This window comes from Anabrus simplex, chromosome 10 (genome assembly GCF_040414725.1).
Source record: "Anabrus simplex isolate iqAnaSimp1 chromosome 10, ASM4041472v1, whole genome shotgun sequence".
Classification (NCBI taxonomy): domain Eukaryota; kingdom Metazoa; phylum Arthropoda; class Insecta; order Orthoptera; family Tettigoniidae; genus Anabrus; species Anabrus simplex.
In genome coordinates this window covers 9,113,297-9,127,228 of record NC_090274.1, presented here as the reverse complement: position 1 = coordinate 9,127,228, position 13,932 = coordinate 9,113,297, and the positions used below count along the sequence as shown (strand labels likewise).

The 13,932-nt window shown below is 43.9% G+C and overlaps 1 protein-coding gene across 2 annotated transcripts in view; it reads right to left on the bottom strand.

Annotated features, from left to right (window-relative positions):
• LOC136882282 (insulin-like growth factor-binding protein complex acid labile subunit) overlaps positions 1 to 13,932 on the bottom strand; it is an 80,835-nt gene that overhangs the window by 42,223 nt on the left and 24,680 nt on the right. The window contains exon 1 of one of the 2 annotated variants that reach the window (XM_067154841.2): positions 9,672 to 9,790. The exons of the other annotated variant lie outside the window; for it this stretch is intronic. The gene's annotated coding sequence lies outside the window, so the exon portion shown is untranslated. Of the gene's footprint in view, positions 1 to 9,671; positions 9,791 to 13,932 lie in introns of those variants that run through there. 2 annotated transcript variants of the gene reach the window in all.

The following is a 13,932-nucleotide window of genomic DNA, read 5'->3' as shown; positions in this document are numbered from 1 at the left end:
GCCGTATTGTTTGTCTAATGTCCAAGTGTAGGGAGATTTTGAAATAAGAAATATATTACAGAATACAGTAAACATCTTCATAGGTTATTAAAAGAAATATATCTTTAAGATGGCTACCTCATTATGATGATCACACTTGATCGGTAGTTGCTTCGGTAGTTGACACACTCTATACAAACTTTGATAATGCCCATTTTCACATTTGAATACCTATTTGGGCTGCGTAAAAGAGGATGTTTAATGCCTAAATTTATGTTCTCAGACAATATATAGTCACTTTTCTCGCAGTGTCAATCTCCATTCACAGCCGTCGAACATCTGGCGTGGGGGAGAGAGCGTTACATAATTGAGTCAACCACGCGCTCATTTCCCGATGCTGTACCGAACGTGGGTCTGGACCTCAAGGCAACGGTGTAATGGATTAATTGTCCAGGAAGTGTGTCATTGTTCTGGTGTACGCCTCGTGAAGTCGCAGGTGGAGAACACATCTCGGGACGTTGGCCACTAAGGAGGGTAGCACTAAGCATTATACAGGGCCAGTCCCATAGGGTTCGCAGTCTTTCTTGTATGCCACTGGCGCCGACTTTGGGGGACAATGATTTAGGGGGCAGACTGCCATATTGCCCCCCCCCCCCAAAAAAAAAAATTGTCCTCCTAGATGTTAAGTTCCCTTAAAACGTGGACTTCGGCTGCGAACGCGTTAAATCTGCAAAAGGCGGTAGATAGTTTTATATCAAGGAATGAGCGGTTATTCCTTCAGAGAACTACATTTCGCAACGGAGACTTCAGGCGGAGCATCTGTTGGAGGAGCTTTTCGCATTTCGTATCATGAAATGCATAATATACACTAATAGGGCATTTATTAACAAAATGTGTTTATGAAGCAAGTTATATTTTTTTTTTTTACTTGTGATTATTTTTGATAGCTTCGTACGTAAAACATTCCTTGGAAATATTTTCTGTATTTATGAATCAAATTAGAGCCACCATGGCTCAGGCGGCAGTGCGCCGGCCTCTCACCGCTGTGTTCCGTGGTTCAAATCCCGGTCGCTGCATGTGAGATTTCTGCTGGACGAAGCACAGGCAGGACAGATTTTTCTCTGGGTGCTCCGGTTTTCCCTGTCATCTTTCATTCCAGCAACAGTCTCCAGCATAGTTTCATTTCATCTGTCAGTCATTAACCATTGCACCAGAGGAGTGCGACAGGCTTCGGCAGCCGGCGCAGTTCCTATCCTCGCCGCTAGATGGGGGCTTCATTCATTCCATTCCTGACCCGGTCGAATTACTAGAAACAGACTGCGAATTTTCATTTATGAATCAAGTTCTGTTTTCCTGTTTACTTGTGAATACTATTGAAAACTCCGTAAATAAGACTCGTACAACAATGTATTTGAGAAGCAAGCTCTGTTATTGCCATTAATGCTTTCACGGTCCGTACTTATAGACATGATACTGTATAGGCTTTTGGACTTATGCCGTGTCAAGAAAATAAGGTGAAATTCTTAACGTGAACGGCATAATCCTAAAAGCCTATACAGTATCATGTCTAGAAGCTCTGTTATTGTTCTATTTCTGAATACTGTTATTATATATAGGAATGTTTGCATTATAGTTGTTCCTCCACGGGTGGCCCAGATTGGTTGCGCAGTAGATGTTAGTTTTCCCTCGTTCTGCTCGTGACGTCATCACAGGAGCACCGTGACTGTGTAGCATACAACCGCACGTGTATCTCATTTCGTTGTTTATATATGTCTGTCTTATAAAGAAATGATTTCCACGTAATAACTATACGTAATTTCTTTCCGTATACTGCTGTTGGTTTATATAGTGGCCTACTGTATTTTGCGTAGTGTGTGTGTCGTAGTTCGTTTCTGTGAGATCTCTGTTAAGTTGCTGTGTTTCGTGCAGTGAGGTGCACTTATTTTCTTTTCGTTATTTGCGTGAGCAGTGTCATAGTAGCTGGAGTGAAATTTGTGTGTTCATAGTACAGTATCGTTGCGATAGAAAACCGTGCCGTTAATGATTCACCGACCGAGCTCGGTAGCTGCAGTCGCTTAAGTGCGGCCACTATCCAGTATTCGGGAGATAGTGGGTTCGAACACTACTGTCGGCAACCCTGAAGATGGTTTTCCGTGGTTTCCCATTTTCACACCAGGCAAATGCTGGGGCTGTACCTTAATTAAGGCCACGGGCGCTTCCTTCCCATTCCTAGGCCTTTCCTGTTCCATCGTCGCCATAAGACCTATCTGTGTCAGTGCGACGTAAAGCGAATAGCACAAAAAAAAGATTCACGGCAATCTACAGTGACACGTGATTCTTCAGCAGAGGGATTTCGGTACCTCGCCGGCTACATACCCGACCGTGAAAGAAAATATGACAGGTCAATGCGAAGTCCCACTGAGGAAATGCTTTACATTTCTTCTGGTACAGCCCCTGTGGGATGGATAGAAATGTTATCTCGGGGAGGTCTACTCGTTCCATCCTTAGAATGGTAAACCAAGTAAAGGAATTTGAGTTAATTTTCAGGGACACTCACGGACGTGCTGAACTGTGACGCATACCTAATATTATACGCAAAGTGTGTCAAATAATTAGCAGCAAATTCCCCGCTGTACCACCAGAAATATTAAAAATGTATGTTAGAACGAGAATATTTATACGCATAAGACAAATGAACATTCGGGCAAGAACTGAAAAATCCATAGCAGCTCATCAGCGAAAGGCACGACAGTGGATTTCATCTTCAAAAGCAACCACTTCATGACATCTAATCTAACAGGTAGGACTGTGTTCTAATGAAGTGTTTTTCCTCTTCTTTCTTATTGGTTAATTTTTAAAAAGTAGACTATCTATGCGGAGCCTCCGTGGCTCAGACGGCAGCGCGTCGGCTTGTCACCACTGGATACCGTGGTTCAAACCCCGGTCACTCCATGTGAGATTTGTGCTGGTCAAAGCGGAGGCGGGACAGGTTTTTCTCCGGCCTCCGATTTTCCCTGTCATCTTTCATTCCAGCAACACTCTCCATTATCATTTCATAGCATTTATCCCATTGTCGCCATAAGACCTATCTGTGTCGGTGCGAGGTAAAGCCAATTGTAAAAAACAATTAAAAAATAAAAGCATCCTTAGCCTCCTGCAAGTGAAGGTTAACGTGAACGCTTATTGCGCTAATTTGTGGTAAATCATCATTATCATCATCTGTTTACCCTCCAGGGTCGGCTTTTCCCTCGGACTCAGCGAGGGATCCCACCTCTACCGCCTCAAGGGCAGTGTCCTGGAGCTTCAGACTCTTGGTCGGGGGATACAACTGGGGAGAATGACCAATACCTCGCCCAGACGGCCTCACCTGCTATGCTGAACAGGGGCCTTGCGGGGGGGGGGGGGATGGGAAGTTTGGAAGGGATAGACAAGGAAGTGGGAAGGAAGCGGCCGTGGCCTTAAGTTAGGTACCATTCCGGCATTTGCCTGGAGGAGAAGTGGGAAACCACGGAAAACTACTTCCAGGATGGCTGAGGTGGGAATCGAACCCACCTCTACTCAGTTGACCTCCCGAGGCTGAATGGACCCCGTTCCAGCCCTCGTACCACTTTTCAAATTTCGTGGCAGAGCCGGGAATCCAACCCGGACCTCCGGGGGTGGCAGCTAATCACGCTAACCACTACACCACAGAGGCGGACTTGTGGTAAATACTACATTTAAAACTTATCATGAAAGTAGCACCATTTCTTTTCGGTGATTGCTACGAAAATGTTTAAAACTTTGGGCTCAGAATACTTGGTGAGTACGCAGACGACCTACTCGACTAAGCTATAGTTAATTTTGTAGTTCAGTAATGTTTTATTTTACCTGGCGACATTAACGCCTCCAGGCCTTCTCTTCCGTCTAATCAGGAATAGCTCCTTCATGCAAACAGTAATCATATCACCACCTACTACCTTTAATGCATCCTCAGAAATCTTTTCAATTGCTACGTTTCAGAAACCTGGAAACCTGTTCTTGTTCTCACTTATTACTACTACTACTACTACTAAATTATTTTCATTCCTCCCCTGAAAGGGGAGGGCGGGTCTCTTAGACGGTGACACAGTCTCTCAGGCCGGGAGATTTGTGACGATGAAGGAGATGCGGTTGGCGGCTATGGCCTGTACTGAGAAGTGTCCCGGCATTCGCCTTAGTGCAGACCATTCTCAGGACAACCGAAAGTGGGGAGCAGCTGTGAGGTCGAACCCTTTCCCGTCTCCCGAGTAGAAGCACGATAGAGCCGTGATCACTTGTTCTCACTTTGTGAAGAAGGAAAGGCTAAACGCTGCCACAAGAGCAATAAGGGGACGGTAAACACCTAAGCAGTCTGTCGTAGATTTATTTAATATGAAAGTCAGCCACGTAATGTTGGGTGGCTTGGACAATATGTGGGTGCACCCAAGTAACGGGCAACAAAGTAATATACAAAAACAAAGCATTCTCCATAGACGGAGTGCTTCGTCACACCTTGTAAATGAATTGACAAGAGACGTGTTTTAAAGTACAAGAGCTGCGCCTGAAGCTGCTACTGCCAGTGACCCCAGCTCCTACAAGAACCTCAGCAAACGGAGAGCCAGCAGTTGGGAGGAATTCTACATGAGGAACTCCGTACTCAAGTACGAGTGGTCACAGGAAAGTTTTGAGCTGCGACACATAATGATCAGATTTTCGTACGCGCTATTCATCAAAGACTGTGTCAAACTACGTAGGTACTTTCATGAACCTGGCCGCAGCTGAAGGTCCAAGAGATGTAGTGAATTCTATGAGCGATATCGAGTGCTAACGTGCCGCGTTGGGAACGGAATCGATGAAATTTTGTACAGATGATGGGTGGTAAGAACTTCTTTGCTCTGCACATTGTGCGCAATTAAATATTATTATCGTTTCGGCCGTCTATGGCCCACGTCTGAAAATACAAGTAGTATTTTTAGCTTTCTTTCCCTTCACTTTCACTCACTATCTTTTCATCCTTTCGCCAACTTTCTTCTTCTGCTCTTCCATAGAGGACGTCCCTTTCCTCAGTAGCGTCTTCTGGAAGCCACAGAACTGTTTGACGATTTGTCTAAATCAATTTCTGTCCATGATATAATCTTCCGGCACCCCCATCTTCGTCAAGTCCAACCTCACTTCTCGAAATCATTCCAGATCCGTCTTCCTCATCCTGAAGAATTCAAAGATTCTCTTCGTCAGTCTGTTACTGTCCATCCTCAACAAGTGTCCTTCTCCTCCTCATCAGTTCAACAACTCCTTCACTTCTTTGATACAAAATTTTGTTAGAAATGAGTCTCCTCTCCCCCTCCCCCCTTTTTTTTACATTTGGATCCAGAATTTTTCTTCGCATTGGTTATGTCGCGCATTCCTATCTACAAAATGTCACTGTAAAATTTGTCACAAATGGAACATAATAATTGCTTTTACTTAAATGAAGTGAAAAATCTGCGGTAAATTAAGAAATACCGTCGTTATTAGAGAAATATGAAAACATACTTAAGGCTTGTAGACAGGACTCCTTTATGTCGTATTCCGCTGCTGGTGCCGTCTTTTGTTAATTTATTGAGGTCCAGGGCTAGCACCGAGGAATGGGAGTGCTATGTCTGTGGATTCTCATTATCTTTGTCCATATGACTAGAGCGGCCAGTTGAAACAGCAAAATGGAGGTCAACAGAAAAATAGCATGATCCCTGGACCAATAAATCACTAGTCCACAGAATTCTTCTTATGTACATTGACCATAGCTTCTGTCGCCTATTAAATCTTGCATATCGCGATACAATTCAGGAAATGATGTCATTGACAACTGAAGCAATGAAACAAAAGCAAAGAATTTCAGTGAACACAGACATCACACACGAAACTGTTGAAAGTGTAAGACAAACAAAAGACATACGTGTGTTACTGCGAGCGTAGCACCAAAAGTACTTGTAAAGTAGTAAAGTAGGTATACATAATATTCTTCAAAAATAATATACTGTATTTCTTAATTTACCGCAGATTTTAGACTTCAACTGTGTTAAGGCAATTATTATGTTCCATTTGTGACAAATTTTACAGTGACATTTCGTAGATAGGAATGCGCGACGTAACCTATCAAAATGAAGTGAGATGAATCTTCGTAGCGAGTTTTCAGGCCGGATAACCTCCCTTCGCCAACCTCATTAGAGGAGTTAATGAGACGAAATGAATGACATGATATATGATAGTACGAAGGGAGACGGTGAAACCCGGTGCCGGCTCATAGCCTACTCCTGTTGAACAGCACCAAGTGCTTTACTTAAGGCTGAACGTCCCCATCCGACGGACGAAACACCATCAACAGCGTCCTATGGCCTTACTACATTGCGCAGAGGTTTGGAATAGAATCCAGGCTTTTGGCACTCAGTCTAGTGATTAGAAATTGTATACAACCACCTCCTCTACCCTGCCGACCGACATTCTGATGGTGACGGGACTCGAACCGGCTAACCACGGCGTAAGACCACATAGACTTCACGCCCCATGGCGCAACAGACCTGAAGGGCCTTGGCCTACCAAGCGACCGCTGCTCAGCCCGAAGGCCTGCAGGTTACGACGTGTCGTGTGGTCAGCACGACGAATCCTCTCGGCCGTTATTCTTGGCTTTCTAGACCGGGGCCGCTATCTCACCGTCAGATAGCTCTTCAATTCTAATCACGTAGGCTGAGTGGACCTCGAACCAGCCCTCAGATGCAGGTAAAAACCTTTGTCCTGGCCGGAAATTGAACCCGGGGCCTCCGGGTAAGAGGCAGGCTCGCTACCCATACACCGGGGGGCCGGCCAATTATTATTATACCTGTGGGTGGCGGCGTTAGAATAAAACCCACGGTATCCCCTGCCTGTCGTAAGAGGTGGCTGAAAGCTGAATCCTGACACTGCTTCCACTTACTTGTGGCATGGTCCTCACTTTCATTTATCCTATCCGACTTCCCTTGGTCAACTCTTGCTCTTTTCGACTCCAACTGTATTACGTTGCGAATCCTAGAGGGTCTTTCATTTTCACGCCCTTCGTAGCCCTTGTCTACCTTCATTTATCGAAGTGCCGGACCCCTTCCATTTTCCCCCCACAGATTAGTCTTAAAAGGGCATCGTTGTCAAGTTGTACTTCCTCTTAAAACAATTATCACCAACATCACCACCTTCGAATCCTACCGTCGACAGTGCTGGTGGTTTCCCATTTTCACACCAGGCAAATTCTGCGGCTGAATCGTAATTAAGGCCACGGACGCTACCTTTCGAATCCTAACCCTTTCCTATCTCTGAGTCGCCGAAAACAATTCGATGTGTTAATGGCCAACAGACTGGTTTGATGCAGCACTCCATGCCGCCCTATCCTGAGCTAACCTATTCATTTCTACGTAACTATTAAATCCTACATCTGCTTATCATATTCATACCTTGGTCTACCCCTACCGTTACCGCCTACACTCCCCTCAAAAACCAACTGAACAAGTTCTGGATGTTTTAAGATGTCCTATCATTCTATCTCTTCTTCTGGTCAAATTTAGCCAAATCGATCTCCTCCCACCAATTCGATTCAGTATCTCTCCATTCATGATTCGATCAATCATCTCACCTTCAGCATTCTTCCGTAAGACCACATTTCAAAAACTTCTATTCTCTTTCTTTCTGAGCTACTCACCGTCCATGTTTCACTTCCATACAATGTCACGCTCCAGACGGAAGTCTTCAAAAACATCTTTCTAATTCCTGTATCAATGGTTCACGTGAACACATTTCTTTTCTTAAGAAAGGCCTTCCTTGCTTGTGCTAGTCTCCATTTTACGTCTTTCTTACTTCTGCCATCGTTAAATAATAATAATAATAATAATAATTGTACCGGGCGGTACACCTCTACTCTGTTTATTTAAAAGTTGCGCCAGTTGAAACTCCTCTTCTGGAGGAAGGTTCAACTTTATCTATTCTATTAATTCTCTACTTTCTCAGAAGATGTCACCACGTGGAAAATTTTGAGTTTTTGAACTGTGTCACTTTTGATGTGTTTTTGTTTCGCTTGAAGTAAGAAGTGTGAACTTTCTCTTCTAGAGGACACTACTGAAGAATTACAATAGTGCAACCTAGTGCGAAATCAAAGAACTATTTTGTTGGAGAAATTTTTATTTCAAAAGTTTGTTTCTTGTTAAATTTCTTTCTGTTATTGTTTAAGTTGGCTGTATACCCCTCTTTTTCCCCTTAGTTTGGATCTAGCCAATCCCGAATTTCTTTAATTAATTTTCCACCAATAATGTGTTTCTTTTTCCTCTATGTAGGGGTTTCTTTTCCCGAACCAATAAAGATTTTGTGGGAGGGTGTTTTATTTCCCCTAACGCCTAGAATCTTCCGCGAGAGGATATAAACTGCTGATTTTGGGGTCTCCGGGCCACTTCTGTTCCATCTTTCAGTGTATTAAGTACATAGCAGGAGGCGGGAAGCGCCTCTTTCCTCGGCAGCGATCTACTACCAGGTAATGGCCTATTAATATCTTCTTTTCTTGCTAGGTCGGCAGTTTAACTCTCGCGGCGGGTTCGAAGCGTTTTCCATCATGTAACCTTTTCCTAAAATGTAACTACTCTTTTCTTCTTTTTCTTGTAAAGTTACATATTGGGATAGAGAGTGCTAACCCTCTCGAGCTCCCACTCACATTTGTTTTTGAGGTGAACTTATTTTCTCCAACTTTTCTTCGTTTATGTAATGTAAAGTGTTCTTATCTAAGTCACCTCTGTAGTATGGGATTAGCCCTTGCGTTAGTGGCCCAGAGCCAGATTAGGTTTTAAAAGCAAAGTGTATTAGGAGTGCAAGTTCGCCTCCTCTCAAGTTGTATTTTAGAGGTCATGTATTAATCTTTTCTCACCTAATAGACCTCAGTAGGTTGGGTATTTTACCCCTGTGTATATGTCCTTTGAGGACAACTTGAAAGTTGAGTTTGGTGTGGCCTGGGAGAGGCTTAACTTTAAGAGCGAGTGGCTCTTTTCTAAAACTGAGAGTTGTATGCCTCCAGGAGGCTTTGCTGTGTAATTTGGAGCAAGGGCTCCAGGGTTTGAGTGGGGTCTTCTGCCCCTTTTGTTGAAATTGGTATATCGTAAAGTTGAGCTAGTTGCTCAAGAATTGTGTTTTCAGGGCTCGAAGCCCAAATTCTTTAATCCCTGTAATTGTACATTTCAAGTTGTATTTCGGCTATTAAGTACCTGTTCTATTTGTTGTTACCTAATTTTGAAAAGAAAATATAACCTTGTTAAATTTTAAAATTTAATTTCTCTTTAGTAGCTTGAGACCTATTCACCACCCAGCACCTTCTTTCATGCTTAACTACCACAAAAACTCGGTAACAATAATAATAATAATAATAATAATAATAATAATAATAATAATAATAATAATAATAATAATAATTTCTAGATGCTGTCATCTTGAAATATTAACTGATGTTGAGAGATTTAACATAGAACTAGCAATAAAAAAAGGGGCTTCTAGATGCTGATATTTTGACATTTTAACAGCTGCTGAGAGGTTTAAAACAGAACTAGCGCCATGTTTAACACACGCTATAACAATTCGTTAGTGCTGAGACAGACATATTGTCAAAACATAGTTATGTTAGACAAATGTAAAACGTTGCTTAGACTAAGACTATGACTTACACTGGAGGGTTGGAAGACACAAAGCACGTGTAAACAAAGGAAGCAAACGCTCAAGATGTCAACGCCTCAGAACTGCTTACTCGAGTGTTAAAAAGCCAGGGCAGAAACTGTAGCCTACAGCTGTTCTTCCTGCAGATCACGTTCCGTCGGCCCGTGACGCACATGGGTGTGATGCGACGGTAAACAGCTGACAGTCGCACCAGGAACAAAGGACAGATAAAACGCAGGCTATCAAACCTTTTGTTTGAGGCGATGGCACACTTCCGCTGTGCGCAGTGTTGCCAATGCAACAGAGACATTACATCGCGTCTCAAACACTACCGAATATTAGTAGTTGAAATTATGCGGCTCTAGGACTGATTGATCAGCATCGAAATCTTTGACTTAGAGGGTCCTGGGTTCGATTCCCGCCCGGATCAAGGATTTTTAGGCGCGTCCTATTAATCTTTGGGACAAGATGTTTGTATCTTCATATGCATAACGCACCACACTACCAACAAGCTCAACAATACCTTTAGTAGTGAATACAATCCTTCACACAGAGTAGGCGTCAAGAAGGGCATCCACCCGTAAAACTGGGCTAGAATTCACTTTAATGCAGGGAACAGAAAATTGGGAGAAAGGTACGGATAATAATAATAATAATAATAATAATAATAATAATAATAATAATAATAATAATAATAATAATATACCCAGTTCCTCCTCCTGATCCCATGGGGGTGGGGGCGGTAGAATAACACCCACGGTATCCCCTGCCCTTCGCAAGAGGCAACTAAAAGGGACCCCAGGGGCTCAACTTGGGAGCGTGGGCTGGCGACCACGAGTCCCTTAGCTCAGTTCTGGCATTGCATCCACGTACTTGTGCCAGGCTCCTCACTTTCATCTATCGCATCTAACCTTCCTTGGTCAACTCTTGTTCTTTTCCGACCCCGATGGTATTACAGCATTCGAGGGATTGGGAGTCTCATTTTCACGTCGATACCTTCATTTCTCAAAGTGTCGGATCTCTTACATTTTTTCCCCTCTGATTAGTGTCATATGGAGGATGGTTGGCCAGTTGTACTTCTTCTGAAAACAATAACCACCACCACCACCACGTCCGGCTCCATGGCTAAATGGTTAGCGTGCTGGCCTTTGGTCACAGGGGTCCCGGGTTCGATTCCCGGCAGGGTCTGGAATTTTAACTATCATTGGTTAATTTCGCCGGCATGGGGGCTGGGTGTATGCGTTGTGTTCATCAACATTTCATCATCCTCATCACGGCGCGCAGGTCGCCTGCGGGTCTCAAATCAAAAGACCTGCACCTGGCGAGCCGAACACGTCCTCAGACACTCCCGGCACTAAAAGCCATACACTACTTAATTTCATTTTTACCACCACCACCACCACTCCTCCGTCTAGACAAAAATATCTCACACTCCAGAAGGCCTGCGAAGTTACAAGTTTGCATGCAGGCAGCCCCTAACACAAAAGGAACCATTATTATTATAATATTTATTTTCCAAAAAATATATTATCATTTTTCCATTCAGTCAGTTTACCGTCAAGGATTGCCCCCTTCCCCCTGGACTCAACGAAGAATCCCACCTCTATCGCCTCAAGGACAGTGTCCTGGAGCGGGAGGAAATTGATAAGAAGGACCAGTACCTCGCCCAGGCGCCCTCACGTGGAGAATGGGAAGATTGGAAGGGATGGACAAGGAAGAGGGAAGAAAGCGGCCATGGCCTTAAGCTAGGTGCTATCCCTGCATTTGCCGAGAGAAATGGGAAACCACTGAAAACCACTTACAGGATGGCTGAGGTGGGAATTGAACACCCCCACCCTCTATTCAGTTGACCTCCGAGACCGAGTGGGCCCGTTCCAGCCCTCGTACCACTTAAAATTTCGTGGCAGAGTCGGGGATTGGCAGCTAATCGCATTAACCACGAAGCAAAAATTATATCTTCAATTTAGGGACTGCAAATTGAGAAAGGGCAAGCCCCACATACACAAAAGTGTCCCTATCTCCGTTGGTTACACTGTACACATTAAAATCTGCATATGTTACATAATATACAGTAAATAATTATTTTACACTTTAACATTGTTATATACGTATACACAACTCCCGTGCATGGCACCATTAACACATAGCTCATAAATACATGTGATAATCACTCACTCAAAGACGCGCGCGCATGCGCGCACACAAATTTAAATTGCAAAAACAATATCGTGAAGTCCATACTTCTATTCATTGTCATGCTTTGAAAAAATAACCCTAACGGAGCAATTTGGAATTTAGAAATTAACTGGGAAAATGATAAGTAATTCTCAAGGTCTAGAAGACAAGGCCGCAGTAACAACTGGTGGCCGAAAATTCTCCCAATAACTCTTCTTTCTTCAACATTATTATTTCGGCCTCTTAACACCACAATTAACATTTGTCAGCATTTCTGGATTTCCAGTACTTCATTTTGATGGAGAATGCAGTTGGCCGTGCGGTTAGCTGTGAGCTTGCTTTTGAGAGATAGTGGTTTCGAATCCCACTATCGGCAGCCCTGAAGATTGTTTTCCGTGGTTTCTCATTGTCACACCAGGGAAATGCTGAGGGCTGTACCTTAATTAAGGCCACAGTCGCTTCCTCGACGTCGCACAGAAACACGGGTCCTATGAAGACGATGGAATAAGAAAGAACTAGGAGTGGGAAGGAAGCGGCCGTGGCCTTAATTAAGGTACAGCTCAGCATTTGCCTGGTGTGAAAATGGGAATCCATGGAAAACCATCTTCGGGCTACCGAAAGTGGGGTTCAAACCCACTATATCCCGAATGCAAGCTCGCAGATGCGCGATCTTAACCGCACGGCCAACTCGCCCGGTGGTCTTAAACCTCGGGTCGACATTTACACCGGAAGTTGGATGCAGGCGCGGACAATTGAATTTAAAATAACGGGTTGGGGACTGGACAGGCACTTGCGTGTTCGACTCAGAAAGAGGCGGTATTCAGCCCGCATTAGGCCGGGGATACATGTGAGAGCGCAAGAAGACACGTCTCTTCACCTGTCACATTCGAATTCACTTCTGCGAAACGAATTCTGATCACCTGTCATGAATCACCTGATACAGGTCAGTACGGTCGTGTTTCAACAGCTGTGTCATGCGAGCTCAACAGCAGCAAGGTTAGACACTGTACGTCACCATAGTTCAAGAATATAGAATTCCTATTATACAGAAGGAAACTCACGATCACATCAACCCGGACTCTGCGGTTAGAAATAGTGTTCAGTGATGTACTGAATGGACTCTTGTACGTCAAACTGTGTGTATCTCGTCCTATGCTACCACCTTTAGTAATAAAATAATTATATCTTGCCCCGGAGGAATAAACAACCCATTTTTTTATTTAGTTAAACCAACATCACAGCGCTGTTAACTTCTTTGCAAGTTACTTTACGTCCCGCCGATAAAGACACTGTAGATCTTAGGGCATGAAATAGGAAAGAGCTAGGAATGAGACGGAAGCGGTCGTGGCCTTCAGCGTTGGCGACAGTGGGGTTCGAACTCACTATCTCCCGAATGCAAACTCACAGCTGCGCGCCCCTAACACCACAGTCAACTTCCTGATCATCGCTGTTGCAAGGTTCGGAAAAAAGTAACGAACGTGTAAAGGAGTGATACAAGGCTGCTTCCTCTCATCAGAACTTTGCAATTACTTTGGCGAGCTTATGCTGAACCATTCCGTAAAAACACAAATATGGGTGTGAAATTCCGAGGAAGAATTATTTCACTATGTTGACAGGAAGTTCAAGAACACGAAATTGTTACACTGCCTGAATAATGAAAATCACAGAGTACGAGGATATGAACATCTCAAAAAGACAGCAGGTCTAATGACTGGACAGACACTTGCCTGTTCGACTCAAAAAGAGGTTGTACTCAGCCTATGCTAATGTACGGCTGCGAAGCCTGGGGATACATCCCTAAAACTATGTGAGAGTGCTACAAGTGATTCTGAACAGGATCATGAGAGACAGTGAAACCAGATGTGGAGGAGAGAGAGGTCTCAGTTGGGAAGATGTCCTGGAACAGAAGATGTATGCAGACAGGAAGAGATGGTGAGAGTTTGTACACCACACCCGGGAATGATGATGGTGGTGGTGGTGGTGGTGAAAGAAAGAGAATAGAAGCTTTTGAAATGTTGTGTTACAGAAGAATGTTGAAGGTGAGATGGGTAGATCGAATCACGAATGACGGGATAGTGAATCAAACTGGTGAGTGGA